Here is a 17,315-nt window from a genome sequence, read left to right as displayed (position 1 = left end):
GAGAAATTATATGAATATTCAAAATCAAACTCATATAATATGTAAATGGTAGCTGTAACTAATTGCTAAAGTTGTGCTACAAATAACCCAAGATTGTATTCACATTGAAAAATAAGCATTTATTTCTCATTAACCAGTTTGTGCTTTGGCTGGATTTTAGTTGATCGAGGCTTGGCATGCATCATATAGATGCTTGCACCAGGATCCTTGATCAATTTACAAATGGGAATAAGTAGTACAGGGTAAAGTTTAAGGACATCAGCAGTGAAATCAGGCCTCTTCAATGTAATTTCTAAATGCAGACTCTAGGCTTGTGAGTCAGTTACATGACTGCTTTGGGTCAGTTTCCTGCCCTGGAAAATATGATAGATATATTATCTTACTCACAGAGTTACTTGAAGATTATTTGAACGGTACCTCTTGGCAGACAAGTATTCACTAGATTAGACATTTTGACTTAAGAACTTGATGCTTCGTTTTCATCACCTGTGACGTGATGACCATAACTATAGCCACCTCATAAGGCTGATCTAAGGAATCAAAAATATAATGCCTGAAGATCCTTAAAATACAGCCTAACCACATGATGTTCTTGCTATATGTGATATCTTCATATTTTTTTCAAATTTATTCAATAAAGACTGATTTCCAAGAAAACTGGAGCTCTAAAACTGTCTTCTTTCTTTCACCCATCCAATCTCTATTGTTACAATATATTAGTTTTACTGGGCATCAGAAATATCATCTGATTTAACCACTTATCATATACATCAAAGATATTAGCATTTCATTTTTAAAATTTTTTCAATATTTAGCTGCTTTTATTAATTTCTTTTGGGTTCCTCTGTCATTCTTTTTTTATGTCATTAGTTTTCTTTTTTCTTTTTTTTTAATTATTTAAATTCAATTAACGTATTGTGTATTATTAGTTTCAGAGGTAGAGTTCAGTGATTCATCAGTCTTATGTAATACCCAGTGCCCTTATATCACATGCCCTCCTTAATGTACATCACCCAGTTGCCCCATCTCCCCACCCTCACTCAGTTTGTTTCCTATGCTTAGGAGTATCCTAATTTGTCTCCCTCTCTGATTTTATCTTGTTTTATTCCCCCCCTTCCCCTCTGATCTTCTGTTTTGTTTCTTAAATTCCACATATGAGTGAGACCATATGATAATTGTCTTTCTCTGATTGACTTATTTTGCTTAGCATAATGCCCTCTAATTCCATCCATGTTGTTGCAAATGGCAAGATTTCATTTTTTTTGATGGCTGAGTACTATTCCATTGTATACAAATACCACATTTTCTTTATCCATTCATCTACGAATCTGGGCTCTTTCCATACTTTAACTATTGTGGAAATTGCTGATCTAAACATTGGAGTACAGGTGCCCTTTTGGATCACTGCATTTGTATATTTGGGTAAATACCCAGTAGTGCAATTGATGGGTCATAGGGTAACTCTATTTTCAACTTCTTGAGGAACCTCCATACTGTTTTTCAGAGTGGCTGCACCAGCTTGCATTTCCACCAACAGTGTAAGAGTGTTCCTCTTACTTCACATCCTCACCAACATTTATCCTTTACTGACTTGTTAATTTTAGCTATTCTGACTGGGGTGAGGTGGTATCTCATTGAGGTTTTGATTTGGATTTCCCTGATGCCGAGTGATGTTGAGTATTTTTTCATGTGTCTGTTGGCCATTTGCATATCCATTTTGGTGAAATGTCTGTTCATGTCCTCTGCCCATTTATTGACTGGATTATTTGTTCTTAGGGTTTTGAGTTTGATAAGTTCTTTATAGATTTTGGAAACTAGCCCTTTATCTGATAAGACATTTACAAATATCTTCTCCCATTCTATCAGTCGTCTTTTGTTTTTGTGGACTGTTTCCCTTGTTGTGCAAAAAGATATTTACATTTTAAAACAGGGTTTTAAAAATTCAATACATGTCATGTATGGACACTAAACAAGAGTAAGTCTTTCTGGACATGCATTGACATTTTTGAAATCAAGTTGCAATTACTGTTCTTTCTCTTATTGGTCAAGAATCCCAGTCTCCTCATCCAATGTGTTACTTTTGACATATAAATGGTTGTCTCTTTTGGATTTGAAGACATTTTTAAAGGGGTTGTCAAGGTTTGACAAGATAGTCTGTTTGATTCCTAGATTTGGGGAACCTACTGGGGCCTAGGGGAAGAAGACACTGGAATGTCCTTTTCCTTCCAGTGTTGAGTATCCCATCCACACATATGTATTTCTTACCATGGAGAATGGAGAAGAGTAAGAAAGAAATTTTTTAATATTAACATTCTGATGTGGCACACCTCGCAATTTCCTCCCAAAGTATTTTTACATATCTACATGCTTCTTAAAAAGGTGCCTTATGTTTTACATGTACTCATAAGAAGCCATGGGAAATCTTTGGTAGAGTGAGCATTAGTGGAGGATCCACCAAAAGCACTTCTTTCACTGCAGGCTTGCTGGTGATGGATGTTCTGAGTAGTTGTTTGAAAATGTCTTAATTTACTTTTGTTGTGGAAGACTATTAATGATATTGAATTCTGGGTTGGCAGGGTTTTTTACTTGAGATGAATATTGTATTATCTCCTACATTTTATTATTTCTAATGAACTTCTAGGCATATAAAGTGTTGTTATTCTCTCATTGCTTTCAATATTTTCTATCTCTTTCAGAAGTATGACTGCAATGTGCTCACATGTGATTTAGTTTTATTTTTTTATTTGGGTTTTGCTGGGCTTCCTGAATTTAACTTGGTGTTTTTCAACAAATTTGAAATAGCTTCAGCCATTATTTCTTCAAATAACCTTCTGCTAATTGTTTCCCTCTCCTTGTAAGTTCTTAATTATACATGTCATAACTTTTCATATCACATTGCTCTCTCTTGTAAAAATTATTTTTGATCCCCTCTCAGATTCCATTATTATTCTTACCCAGTCCAGAACATTTGAGGGGACAAAAGCTAGATATTTACATATTGCCTTAGGAGGAACCACAAAGAACCAATGGTTGTAATTAAGGGCAGAGCAACACATTTTAAATTCTAAACTCTTATTTTATCTGTAACTTTACACTCATTAATTACCAGAAAATAAAATTTTCAGATTAATTAATTTGGTACATGAGACTGGACTGACACAACATTGTCCTTTTTGCATTTTCTTGGGAACTGAGTTCCTGCAAAGAATACGCTTTCTGCTCTGCTGCAACAACAGTAAATTATAAAAGGGCACCATCTTCCTCTGGATTTAGTACTGAAATAAGTAATGTTTAAGACTGAGCTCTAGAATAACAAGGCTGTTATGTTCAACACCTAATGGGTATTCTCAGAAAGTTATATATGGAGAAAACTACCATATTGATCACTATATCCCTGACTTCTCTGAAACTATTTCTTTCTTTCCTTTTATTATTATTATTTTTTTAATATTCAGGGATAAAACATAGTGGTTCATCAGTTGCATATAATACCCAGTGCTCATTACATCAAGTTCCCTTCTTAATACTCATCCACCAATTATCCCTTCCTCCCACCCACCTCCCCTCCAGCAACCCTCAGTTTGTTTCCTAGAGCTAAGAGTCTCTTATGGTTTGCCTCCATCTCAATTTTCATCTTATTTTATTTTTCCTTCCTTCCCCTATGTTCATCTCTTTTGTTTCTTAAATTCCATATATGAGTGAAATCATATGGTATCTCTCTTTCTCTGAATGACTTATTTTGCTTAGCATAACACCCTCTAGTTCCATCCATGTTGTTGCAAATGGCAAGATTTCATTTTTTGATGGCTGAGTAGTATTCCGTTGTATATAAATACCATGTCTTCTTTATCCATTCATCTGTCAATGGACATCTGGGCTCTTTCCATAGTTTGGCTAGTGTGGACATTGCTGCTATAAACAATGGGGTATTAGTATTAGTATTCCTTTGGCAGATTCAATTTAGACTGCCTCCCCTTAAAATGGATATAGTATTTTCCAGACTAAAAAAATGGGTTAAAAAATCTTATGTTTCTTATTTATAAATCTCCAAATATAATTAGCACATAAAAATAAAGCTCTAGTCTTTCATGCCACAGTCATTGCCATTACCTTCCTCATAGTAAAAAAAAAAAAAATCCCAATGTACAGTTTATCATATGCAAAATTATTTCCCAGATTTCAGCGATCATTATTGCAGAAGAAAAACTTCTGCGGTTATTCTCCACCCAGGCCATATAGGATTTTGAAGCTATGATCAAAATTGAAAATCATGGGGCGCCTGGGTGGCTCAGTCATTAAGCATCTGCCTTCGGCTCAGGTCATGATCCCAGGGTCCTGGGATCGAGCCCTGCATCGGGCTCCCTGCTCCGTGGGAAGCCTGCTTCTCCCTCTCTCACTCCCTTTACTTGTGTTCCCTCTCTCGCTTGTCTCTCTCTGTCAAATACTAAATAAAATCTTTTAAAAAATTGAAAATCATGCAAAAAAGAAGAAGAAGAAAAGAAAAAGAGAAAAAAAATGGCAGAATTCTTCAATATTGATTATAAAGTACAAACAGAGTGAATAAAAGTATAAGGGATACAGAGTGACCACCAAATAAGAAGTTAGTGTCTGGGGGTTGGGTGATGGGAAAAACCCAGAGAAATTTGAAAAAGTCAAAAAGAGGAACTCTAGAAATGAAAACAAAAACATTTAAATAAATAATCAAAGGAACGATTAAAGAACAGATTAGAAAGGATAAGGGAGAAAGTAAGTGAATTGAAAGAACACTTGAAAAGAAGAGAAAAGGAGGGAGAAACTGTAAAAGCTACTTAGGCATGAAGGATAACATTTGCAGAGTGGATCAGAATGATAGGGAAAATGCAGATAAGCCATACTGGAAGAGAGCATATGTGATTGTAGTCAGGATTGGTAGTGCACTTGATCCTCCCATTCTAGAAACACAGTTCATCGCTATTGGGAAAAAAAAAAAAAAAAAAAAAAAAAACTTTAATGAACACCTGGCTGCATCATGGTAAAACTATTTCTAATTCCTATCTTTCCATTTTCTTTTAAAGCTATGACAAATAGGATTGTTGCCCCAACAGCTCACTGGAACCATTCCCTATTTTGTACACCCAATAATAAACTCTCATCTAACTGGATTAGCAGCAGCATTCAACAGAGTGGATCATTTATTCCTCCTGGAAACACTTTTTTCACTTGGTACCCACGGCAATACCTTTTCTAGGGTTTGATTCCTATCTCATCACTATGCTTTCTGTCTTGTTTGCTGATTTCACCTCGTCTCCTCTACTTCTTTACATCCTAGAACTTCCTCTTATTTATATCCACTTGAGGTTCCTGGGTGATATTCTCAGTTACTTAGTTTTAAGCACCACATGTAAGCTGAAAAGCCCAGTTTTATACTTTCTGGCCCAAATCTCACCATTCACCTCAGGACATTGATATCTGAGTCCTTACTCAACTGCTCCACCGGTGTGGTTAATGGATAATTCACACTTTGCATGTCCAATCCAAATACAGACTTCTGATCACACCTACTTCATGTATAATCTTTTCCAGCTCATTGAATGGAAACAGATTCAATTTGTTTTCAGATACTCAGGGTAAAGCACATGCTTCATTCAAGACTCCTCTCCTTTCTCAGTCCACATTCTCACATTAGAGTCCTGTTAACACTGACTACAAAGTATTCCAGAGTCCAATCTCTTATGACCATTGCCACTCTTAACCTTAGTCCAAGCTGCCACATCTCTTGCCTGAATTATTTTGTGTCTTTCTGTTTTTGTTCTTAATTTTTGTATTTCATTTTAGCTGCTAAATTGAGACTGGTAAAATATAGTCAGAGCATGCTACTCATCTGTTGTTGATAAAGAAGGGACAGCCTTACTTAACAAAAACTTGAGTGATCTGAGTCCTTCAATTCATGCATATTACCTTGTAATATAGCACTGGTCAATCTTTTCTTCACTATCTCCCCCAAATAACCCACCAAGTAGTCTTTACAAACACACTATCACCATGAAAATTCAAAACCAAAAATATCCTATATCTCTCTTTTTGTACTATAGGTGTATCCATGCTTTTTCCATAAAATCAGCAAGATTTTTTTTCTACAAACACAATAGAAATACAATTATAAGAGAATGTTTTTTAAAAACAGTAGACCAACAAATGGAATAACCTGAAAGAAATGGATAAATTCTAGAAACATGAACTCCCAAAACTGAAACAGGAAGAAATGGAAAACTTGAGCACATGGATAACCAGCAAAGAAATTGAATTAGTCATCAAAAATCTAACAAAACTCCAGTGCCAGATGGCTTCCAAGGGGAGTTCTGCCAAACATTTCAAGAAGAGTTAATACCCATTCTTCTCAAAAAATTAAAAAAAAAAATAGAGATGTGAGAAAAACTTCCAAATTCAATTTATTAGGCCAGCATTACCCTACTAACAGAACCAGCCAGAGACTCTACTATAAAAGAGGACTATAGGCCAATATTCAGGATGAACATGGATGCAGATATTCTCAACAAAATGCTAGCAAATCAATTCCAACAATAATTGAAAGAATCAAGTGGTATTTAATTTTTGGTTGCAAGGGTGGTTCAATATTCACAAAGCAAACAATGTCATACACCACATTTATTTAAAAAAAAAGGTTAAGAACCATTTGATCATTTCAGTAGATGCAGAAAAAGCATTTGACAATGCACAACATCCATTCATGATTAAAAACCCTCAATAATGCAGAGATAAAGGGAACATACTTCAAAGTAATAAAGACCACCCACGTACCATGCACAGCTAATATTATCCTCAGTGGGGAAAACCTGAGAACTTTTCCTCTATAGTCAGTAACAGATAGAGATGTCCACTATACCATTGCTATTTGACATAGTACTGGTGGTCCTAGCCTCATCAGTCAGACAACATAAAGACATAAAAGGCATCCAAATCATTAGGGAAGAAGTCAAACTTTCACTATTTGCAGATGACATGATACTCTATAGAGAAAACCCAAAAGACGGCACCAAAAGAATTGCTAGAACAGGGGCGCCTGGGTGGCTCAGTCGTTAAGCGTCTGCCTTCGGCTCAGGTCATGATCCCAGGGTCCTGGAATTGAGCCCCGCATCAGGCTTCCTGCTTAGCAGGAAGCCTGCTTCTCCCTCTCCCTCTCCCTCTGCTTGTGTTCCCTCTCTCGTTGTCTCTCTCTGTCAAATAAATAAATAAAATCTTAAAAAAAAAAAAAAGAATTGCTAGAACGGATACAGGAATTCAGTGAAGTCACAGAGTATAAAATCAATATGCAGTAATCTGTTGCACTTCTATACTCTAGTAATGAAGCAGCAGAAAGAGAAATCAAGGAATCAATCCCACTTTAACTGCACCAAAATCATGAGTTACCAAGGAATAAAACTAACCAAAGAGGTGAAAGATCTGTACTCAGAAAACTATAAAACACTAATGAAAGAAATTGAGGAAGACACAAAGAAATGGAAAAATATTCCATGCTTACGGATTGGAAGAACAAACTTCATTAAAATGTCTATAGTACCCAAAGAAATCTACATACTTAATGCAATCCCTATCAAAATACCAACAGCATTTTTCACAGTTAGAACAAACAATCCTAAAATTTGTCTGGATCCCAAAAGACATCCAATAGCCAAACAATCTTAAAAGGAAAAGAAAAGCTGGAGAGATCCCAATTCCTTACTTCAAGTTGTATTAAAAAGCTGTAGTCAAAAGACAGGATGGTACTGGGACAAAAACAGACACATAAATCAATAAAACAGAACAGAAAACACAGACATAGACCCACAACTATATGTTCCACTAATCTTCAACAAGGCAAGAAAGAATATCCAATGGAAAAAAGAGTCTTTTCAACAAAGGGTGTTGGGAAAACTGGGAAGCCACATGCAAAGAATGAAACTGGATCACTTTCCTATACCATACACAGAAATAAATTCAAAATGAATGAAAGATCTAAATGTGAGACTTGAAACCATCAAAATCCTAGAGGAGGATACAGACAAGATACAGAGAGTAACTTCTTTGACATCAGACGGAGGGACTTCTTACTAGATATGACTACTGAGGCAAAGGAGACAGAAGCAAAACTAAACTATTGGGACTTCATCAAGATAAAAAGCTTTTGCACAGCTAAGGAAGCAATCAATAAAACTAAAACACAACCTATTAAATGGGAGAAGATATTTGCAAATGACATCTCTGTTAAAGCAATAGCATCCAAAATATATAAAGAAGTTGTAAAACTCAACACTCAGAAAACAAATAATCCATTTAAAAAATGGGTAGAAGACATGAAGAGATGTTTTTCCAAAGATGATTTCTGGATGGCTAACAGACACATGAAAGCATGCTCAACATCACTCATCATCAGGGAAATACAAATCAAAAGTATACTGAGACATCACCTCACACCTGTCAGAACAGTAAAATCAACAACACAGGAAACAACAGGTGCTGGTGAGGAAGCAGAGAAGGGGAACCGTCCCACACTGTTGGTGGGAATGCAAACTGGTGCCGCTCTGAAATACAGTATGGAGGTTCCTCAAAATGTTAAAAATAGAACCACACTATAATCCAGCAATTGCACTACTAAGTATGTGGCCAAAGGATACAAAAATACAGATTTGAAGGGATACATGTACTCAATGTTTACAGCAGCATTATCCACAATAAGAAAATTATGCAAAGAGCCCAAATGTCCATTGACTGAAGAATGCATAAAGAAGAGGGGTTACATATCTACCATGGAATATTACTCAGCCATCAAAAGAGTGAAATGTTGATTTTGCAAGGACTTGGAGGGAGCTAGAGAGTATTATGCTAAGCGAAATAGGTCAGTAAGAGAAAGACAAATACCATATGATTTCACTTATATGTGGGATTTAAGAAAGAAATCAATTGCACACGGAGGGGGGAAACAGAGGCAAACCATCTGAGGGTTATTGGAGGGGAGAGGGACTGGGGAAGGGTTTAATAGGTGATGGGTATTAAGGAGGCCACTTGTTGTGATGACCACTAGGTGTTTTATGTAAGTGATTATTCCTTAAATTCTACACCTGAAACGGAAAAAAATAAATAAAAATTTAAAAACCAAACAAATGACAAGATTTCTTTTTTTTTTCATGTCTGAATAGTATCTATTGTACGTATGCCACATTGTCTATATCTATCCTTCTGTGTAGACACTTAGGGTGATTCTCTACTGTACCTATTATGAATAATGCTTCAATCAAAGGCATAGAGATATTTATTTCAGATAATGGTGTCTTTTCCTTTGGATATATACTGCATACCTTGGAGATATTGTGAGTTTTGTTCCAGTCCAGTGCAATAAAGTGAATGTCAAATAACCCAGTCATATCAATTTTTGGTTTCCCAGTGCATATGAAAGTTATGTTTACACTATAATGTAGCCTATTAGTGTGCAGGAGCATTATGTCTAAGAAAATAAAGTACATGGTTTACCTAAAAAATATTGTATTGCTGAAAAATACTAACCATCACCTGAGTTTTGAACAAGTTGTAATCACGGGTCACAGATCACAATAACAAATGTAGTAATAATGGGAAAGTTACAAATATGTGAGAATTACCAAAATGTGACACAGACACATGAAGTGAGTAAATGCTGTTGGAAAAATGGTGGTGATACATTTGCTCCACACAGCATTGCCACAAACCTTCAATGTGTAAAATATATAATATCTACTAAGTGCAATAAGCAAAGGCAATAAAAGGGGATATGCCATCCCCAGAAGTGGGATTGCTGGATATTATACTTCTGTTTTTAAGTTCTTTAGGAATGATAAGTACACATTAACCCAATTCTTGATACAAGAGGAGGAATGATGAAAAGAATTGCATTTGATGCAAACTAGATAATATGAAGTTTTATTTCTTTTTTTAAAAAAGATTTTATTTATTTGAGAAAGAGGGAGCAAGAGAGAAAGCACAAGTAGGGGACAGGGCAGAGGGAAAAGCAGGCTCCTCGCTGAGCAGGAAGCTCAACATGGGGCTCAATCCCAGGACCCTGAGATCATGACCTGACCCAAAGGCAGATGCTTAACCAACTGAGCCATCCAGGTGCCCCTTATTTCCTTTGGTATTCATAGGTCATTAACTTAACTTTTAAAAAAAAGTCCACATTTTCTGCTGTCCTATTTTTTAGTTAAGAACAATGCTTAAAAATCACCTTTGTTTTCCCACTACATACTTAGAATTGGGTTTTTGTCATTTATGACAAATATCCTTTTTAAGTAAGAGACAACTGGCTATGATTGGAGGATGAATCAATGGATAATGTCATGAGTAGTTACTAATATTGTAACCTCTGCCATGGTGATATAGTTCAATATTGTCTAATGTTTTAACCTTCCCAGAGACATTTATTTTTATCATGTGAAATTTAAATAACTTATTTACAAATAATAAATTTGAATGTAGGAATCTTAAGAACTAGGGCAGAGAAATTGAGAACAGTTTAAGAATTGATGATAGGAACAACAGTTACCATAAAGTTGAAAATTTAGTAATTCTTCAAAATAGTTGGAGACAAATATCATTAAATGCCTATTGTTAATGGGATGATGGTTTCAGATTTTTCCCATTATAACAGAAATGACATAAGGAGAGTATAAGAGAAAGAAGTATGTAATGCCAAGATTTAGCAACCTGTGTAAAAATAGATTGACCCATCTAAGATACTCTTAAAAGTCCTGAATTTTCAGTTCTCAGCATTTGTGACTGAGATAAAAGCAAGTTAACAACATGGGTGGTCAAGTCTCTGACCCCAATATCTTTTAGACATAAAAATTTCTCAGAGGCACATGTCAATTAAACGACACACTACAAGATGAAAGTCTCGGACATTCTGGAGGTATGCGATGAGATAAGGTGTCTTCAAAATAGCCCAAGTGTAAGGATTTCCTGTTCAAATTTTAAGTGACACATTGATGAGAAATTTACCTTTTCCACTATTGCCTGACTCTGAGCTCTCTCACAGGACTGGCAGTCTGTGAAGACCACAGATACCGTTTACAAGAGAAACCTGGTCTCCCACTGGAAGATGCCCGACTCTCTGGCCAACAGAAGGTATGTGTCAGTATTCTGCTGTCTCTCTCCTAGCCAAATTATTTAGTGGGAGATTACAAATGCTGAATGGGATGCACCTAAGGCACAACTAATACGCAATGAAAGCACTGAGAACACTGGTTATCTCTATTCCAACAATTCAGGGTAACAAAGGAATAAATATGAAAGGTGTTGGAGAACTTCTTAAAATATTCAAATTCTTGCCTGTGGAGAAGTACTCAAGTGTATGCACACACATATGCTAAGGGTTTATAAATCAATATAATATCAAGTGAAATCTCATAAACATCATGCATGACAAGGAACAGTTAATTTGGATTTGTCATCAACATATATATAATTTCATATATTACTTGATATTTAGCCCAGGCTTTAAATATAGATTCTTGAAATAAAATCATGCAGTCATGAAGGTCAAATGTAATTCTTCATATACTTTCTCAAATAAAACCAGATTAATTTTTCATAATATCAGGATGAGGTAATTTCCATAATATGCTAATTTAAGCTTACCTATAAACAATGATAAGATTTCTAAAAAAATTGAACAAAACTTTGCAAAGGGTTTTACCACACTGATGAAGACACCCCAATGAATCATGTTACAGGGTCTGATATGAATCAGAAACAATAATATGGCAATTGTGTTAAAAATAAAAATAAAATAACTAACATATTATTGATAGTTTATAAAAGCCTGATTGAATCTTGTTTTACATGCATTATAGCTTACATATTTTATCCCAATTATATGTTAATAAACTAGATAGCTAGACTTGAAGTAACTTTTAAAAGGTCAGACATTGTAACTTTGAGAGCCAGAAGTGATTCTAGAGGTCACTGACTGCAGAGCTAATTATGTGAATTATTAAATTACATTAATTTGACTTATTATAATTGCTTACACAATAAAATTACCTTCATTGCCTTTGACAGCCATAAGTTGTTTCTGAGTTCATACCAACACTATTCTTCCATAAATGATCTCTACTTTCATTTATCATTTTACAGTTTCATATGTTGGCCATTATCAATTACCCTTTTCTGGTGTCAAATAAGGATTTTTAGAAATATTTTCTATTATTGTTTTGTTTGTTTGTTTGTTTTCAGTATTGCTTCGGTTTTTGATAAGTTTAGTGTGTCATGTAACATTGTTTACCATATGCAGTATTTCTTTAAAACTTAATGATTTCCAGAATTCTACAATCATTCAAAATAAAAGGTCATTTAATAAGACCTCATACCCTTTTATCAAGTAAATATAAGTCATCAAATAGAAGTAATTTACTGCAGGAGTTTCCTGTATATGCTAACACTACTCTTCCCCCAACTTTAGAAAACTCAATCCTTAACCATTCATGGATTTTTAAAATTGTCATAAAAAATTAGTCTCATTATTTCCTAATAACAGCATTTTAGTTTTAACCCAGCTATTCTAACAGTGTGTCTACGGAATCTGAATTTAAGTTAATAAGGGCATCATTCTTTATGAGTTTCTTTATTCCTCACTAATTTTTTGCTTTTCATGGCTACAACCTATAATATTGCATCAAACATAGAATATAACTTTAAAAATCACTTATTCTATGGTGAAACACTTATTTAAAGCTCTGAGGAAATTAGAACCAGACTTTTACATCAGTCAACTGCAAAGGAGTGCTACCACTTATCTCACACTCCACCCAGTGTGACTCTAGTAGTGCTCTTGTCATTACCTACACCATTTATCAACTACCTAAGTCCAGGTTTCATAGAGCACAGTCCCTGAGATTACTCTGCTGCTGAGATGAATAACCAAAGAGAAAACCTCTCAGAACCAAATCTGGTTAAGAACTCAAGACAGCAATTGAAAGGTAAGCTCTAATTCAGTAACTAAGCAGGAAATAATCTCTGCAGAATTAAATCTTCAAATGCTTCTGAGGATCTTCAAGGGAATGACAAAAAATACCACTGCAAAAATAAAGCACACAGTAAGGCACACAGTACAACTGTTCTATGATGTGAACTTGGGGTGCACAGGTATGGAGAAAGAGTGGGGAATAATCTCACATATTTTTCATTTGTGAGGGCAGAGCTTAAAATTGGAATAGGGTATTTTTATTGAAATCTGAGGACTAACTTTACTCAGGCATTGTTGTAATTCATAGTCATTGACCAACAACTCATGGAGCATTGTGTTTACTGAAAATTAAATGGTATATGGCCAGAAAAATTACAATAGTAGATATGGTTTTGTGGTCCATGTTTATACCTATGATTCCCTGTGCATCTTTGGTTCTCTTGTATGTAAACTGTCTAAACTTTGGTCTCCATCCATCCCACTTTCTCGGTGTTTCATTTCTCTCCCTGCAGATTTGCCATCATCTCTAGAGAAGCTCATTGCTGGGATCTGGGGAATCACATGCCTAGTCTTGATATACACTGTAGCAAGAATAGGTTCTATTCCCTGTGAGTAAATCTTTGAATGATTGTGAGAGATCTTTTTAATTTAATGATCATCAGTGCCTCTAAACATTTCAAGTATCATGGAATGAAACTTTCCTTTTCATGTATGCATTTAGACTAAATGTGGAATGCTTATTCTGAATTTCTCAAAAGTATAAATAACAATGATTGTAGAAAATATGCATATATACATAATTGAGAAACACAAGTTAATTTTTGACACTAGTTAAATGAAATACTGTAAGAGATGTCGAAGATTGGTTGTTTACGCTTTTAAGCTCTAATCTTCATGATATTATTAATTGATCTTGGTAAATCAATTTTATCCCAGAGTATTCTACTCTTAGAAAATACACCAAGTTTCAAACAGAAAAACTAAAATGATTACAAGGATTTTTTTCTTGTAATTTCCTTAATTTTTCCTTGTACTTTCCTTAATTTATATTTTTAGGTAGTGGAACACCAGAGCAAAACAATGCATACCCAGTTACAAGAATCCAAAAAGATATGTATTGATTTTCATAGTTCTGATATTAGTACAGTTTATATTTTGTCTCTATCTAGGCTGTACAAAATCAATAGAGTTTCAAGGGAGACATAAGTTATAAAATACAGATAATAGATGTTCATAATTAATGATTATAAGAGAGTATTCCTTCTTATGCAACAATATGAAGAAATCCTCATTTAAAATCACCATACCCATTGTTACCAATTGCCTCAAATATCCTCCTGCTAAAACATAAGAGAGAAATCATTTTACAATGCCCAATAAGTGGTTTTGTTCAGTGACTCAAAGGACATGTAGATATTGACATTTTTGTGTTTTTGCTTTATATGGACACATAAATTAGGGGAGGAAAGCCTCACTCTTCTGGGAGTGTGCTTGTGTTTTATTTTTGCCAGCTTGTGAGGGTACATGGATATGTTATATACACATGTGTGTACATTTGCAAGTTGTAAATTTGTGTGTTTTAATATTCAAAGCTATTTGGATAATATCTCATAATCTTTCTTTAGCTGATCCCTGTGGTCATTGTCCAAAAGAGTGGATTACATGTTTCAACAATTGCTATTACATTAGCACTGAAATAAAACCATGGAATGAGAGTTTGATGTTCTGTGCTTCTAAGAACTCTAATCTGCTCTCCATAGATGAAGCGAACATGGTAAGATTTCAAATGTTTCCAGCATTTTATTAAAAGCTTATCAGTTGAGGGATGCCTGGGTGGCCCAGTCAGTTGCATATGCCTTTGGCTCGGGTCATGATCCCAGGGTCCGTTCCACCTTGTGACCTCTCACTCTTCTCTCTCTCTCTCTCTCTCTCTCTGACAAATAAAATCTTTTTTAAAAAAGCTTACCAGTTAATATTATATTGGTAGAATTTAACCATATTTTTGTACATTTTAAGTCTGTTACTATTCCATAGTTTGACTCTATGATATTTTATTTATATTTTTATACCTTTAATGTACATTTGATATTTTCCAGGTCTTGATTTTCATTGAAAACTGTGCTTCCATAGATGCTTTTTTGCCTGAAATAACTTTACTATTTAATTTTACCACACATCAAGGAAACTAAACATGATTGTGCAACTTGATCACAAAGTGGTTAGAACCATGTAACTACAAATCAGAGAATGAAATAGAAATTTAGAGCCTCTATCAGGCCTGCCCATTTTAATAATGTGAAATATCTTTGCTTATTTTCAGACACTACATCAGTGGAATCATGCAGTATGCATTTTTATGTGTGTCTCCTTTCAGTCTCACATGATATTTGTAATCCATCTATATCATCGCATTTGTCTATAGTTTGTGAATTTTCACTGCTGTCTTATATGAATATGACCTTCTAAAATCTATTCTCAGAAATTTAGTTCCTTTTTAGTATATGGCTATTCTGAATAGTTATTTTATGAAAAGTCTTTTCTATGTCTTTTTAAAAAAATATTTATTTATTTGAGAGAAAGAGAGCATGTGGGGAGGGGCAGATGGAGAGGGAGAGGCAAAGAATCTCAAGCAGACTCTGCTGAGCACAGACCCAGCTTGGGGCTGGATCTCACTACCCTGAGCTCATGACCTGAGCCAAAAACAAAAGTCAGATGCTTAACCAAATGAGCCATCCAAGAGCCCCAGTCTTATATGTTTCTTCCACAAATCATATTTATAATAATTTATTGTACATAATTGCATAGGATATAGTGTATTATATTTATGAAATATAAATATTCCATTTATCATAATTCATACATTAGTATTTTATTATGATAAATACAATATTTATTTTCTTCTAAGCATTAGTATGAAACTGCATGGTCATAGATATGTGTGTCTTTCAATATATTAAATTATCCCTACATTTATCTAGTGTATCGTGTAAATACACATTGTACAAATAGTCCCTTGATTCAAAATTCAATAGTCTCAGAAAAATTGATACAATAATTTCTGATGATTATATAACAGTATCATTTTTCTGGCCTGTGAATCATTAAGATATTCTCTTCAGTGAGAATGAGAAGTACTCAAGTATGTCTTTTGCTCATTTCTCCAAATGGTGTCTTCTTTCCCTTCTTAGTCCTTGTCTTACTTTTTAAAGATTTTATTTATTTAGTTGAGAGAGAGATACGAGAGAGCATGAGCGAGCGGGGAGGAGAAGGAGAAACAGGCTCCCGGCAGAGCAAGGCTCTAACCCAGGACCCCGGGATCATGACCTGATCCAAAGACAGATGCTTAACTCACTGAGCCATGCAGGCACCCTAATCCTTGTCATATTTTAATACGAGTGCTTTTTTGAGTTTATGAGATGGAAATAGTCGTGACTTGCATTTTTACTCCCATACTAGAGTCCTTTAATGATCAGAATTTTAATGTTATCATGGTGCAATTTATCATTTTGGGGATAAGTGATTATTTTGGACCTATTTCAGAAGTTAGTCAAAGTTCATGAATATAATTTCTTATATTACTTTTGTATTTACCTTTTCCTTTGTTTATTTTTTAACTTTTTATTTATTTTTTAATTTTATTATGTTATGTTAATCACCATATATTACATCATTAGTTCTTTAAATTTTTTTTTGTTATGTTAATCACCATACATTACATCATTAGTTTTTGATGTAGTGTTCCATGATTCATTGTTTGTGTATAACACCCAGTGCTCCATGCAGAGCATGCCCTCTTTAATACCCATCACCAGGCTAACCCATCCTCCCACCCCCCTCCCCTCTAGAAGCCTTAGTTTGTTTTTCAGAGTCCATCGTCTCTCATGGTTCATCTTCCCCTCCAATTTCCCCCTCTTCATTCTTACCCTCCTGCTATCTTCTTCTTCTTCTTTTTTTTTTTTAACATATATTGTATTATTGGTTTCAGAGGTACAGATCTGTGATTGAACAGTGTTACACAATTCACAGCGCTCACCATAGCACATACCCTCCACAATGTCTATCACCCAGCCACCCCATCCTTCCATGGAAGTGGCTGCTCCCATGTTAGGGGCATAGATATTTACAATTGTTAGATCTTCTTGTTGGATAGACCCTTTAAGTAGGATATAGTGTCCTTCCTCATCTCTTATTACAGTCTTTGGTTTAAAATCTAATTTGTCTGATAGAAGGATTGCCACCCCAGCTTTCTTTTGGTGTCCATTAGCATGGTAAATGGTTTTCCACCCCCTCACTTTCAATCTGGGGGTGTCTTTGGGTCTAAAATGAGTCTGTTGCAGACAGCATA

The sequence above is a fragment of the Halichoerus grypus genome, chromosome 6 (assembly GCF_964656455.1).
Source record: "Halichoerus grypus chromosome 6, mHalGry1.hap1.1, whole genome shotgun sequence".
NCBI lineage: Eukaryota > Metazoa > Chordata > Mammalia > Carnivora > Phocidae > Halichoerus > Halichoerus grypus.
The sequence above is the reverse complement of the archived record's forward strand: the minus strand, read 5'-3'. Positions refer to the sequence as shown.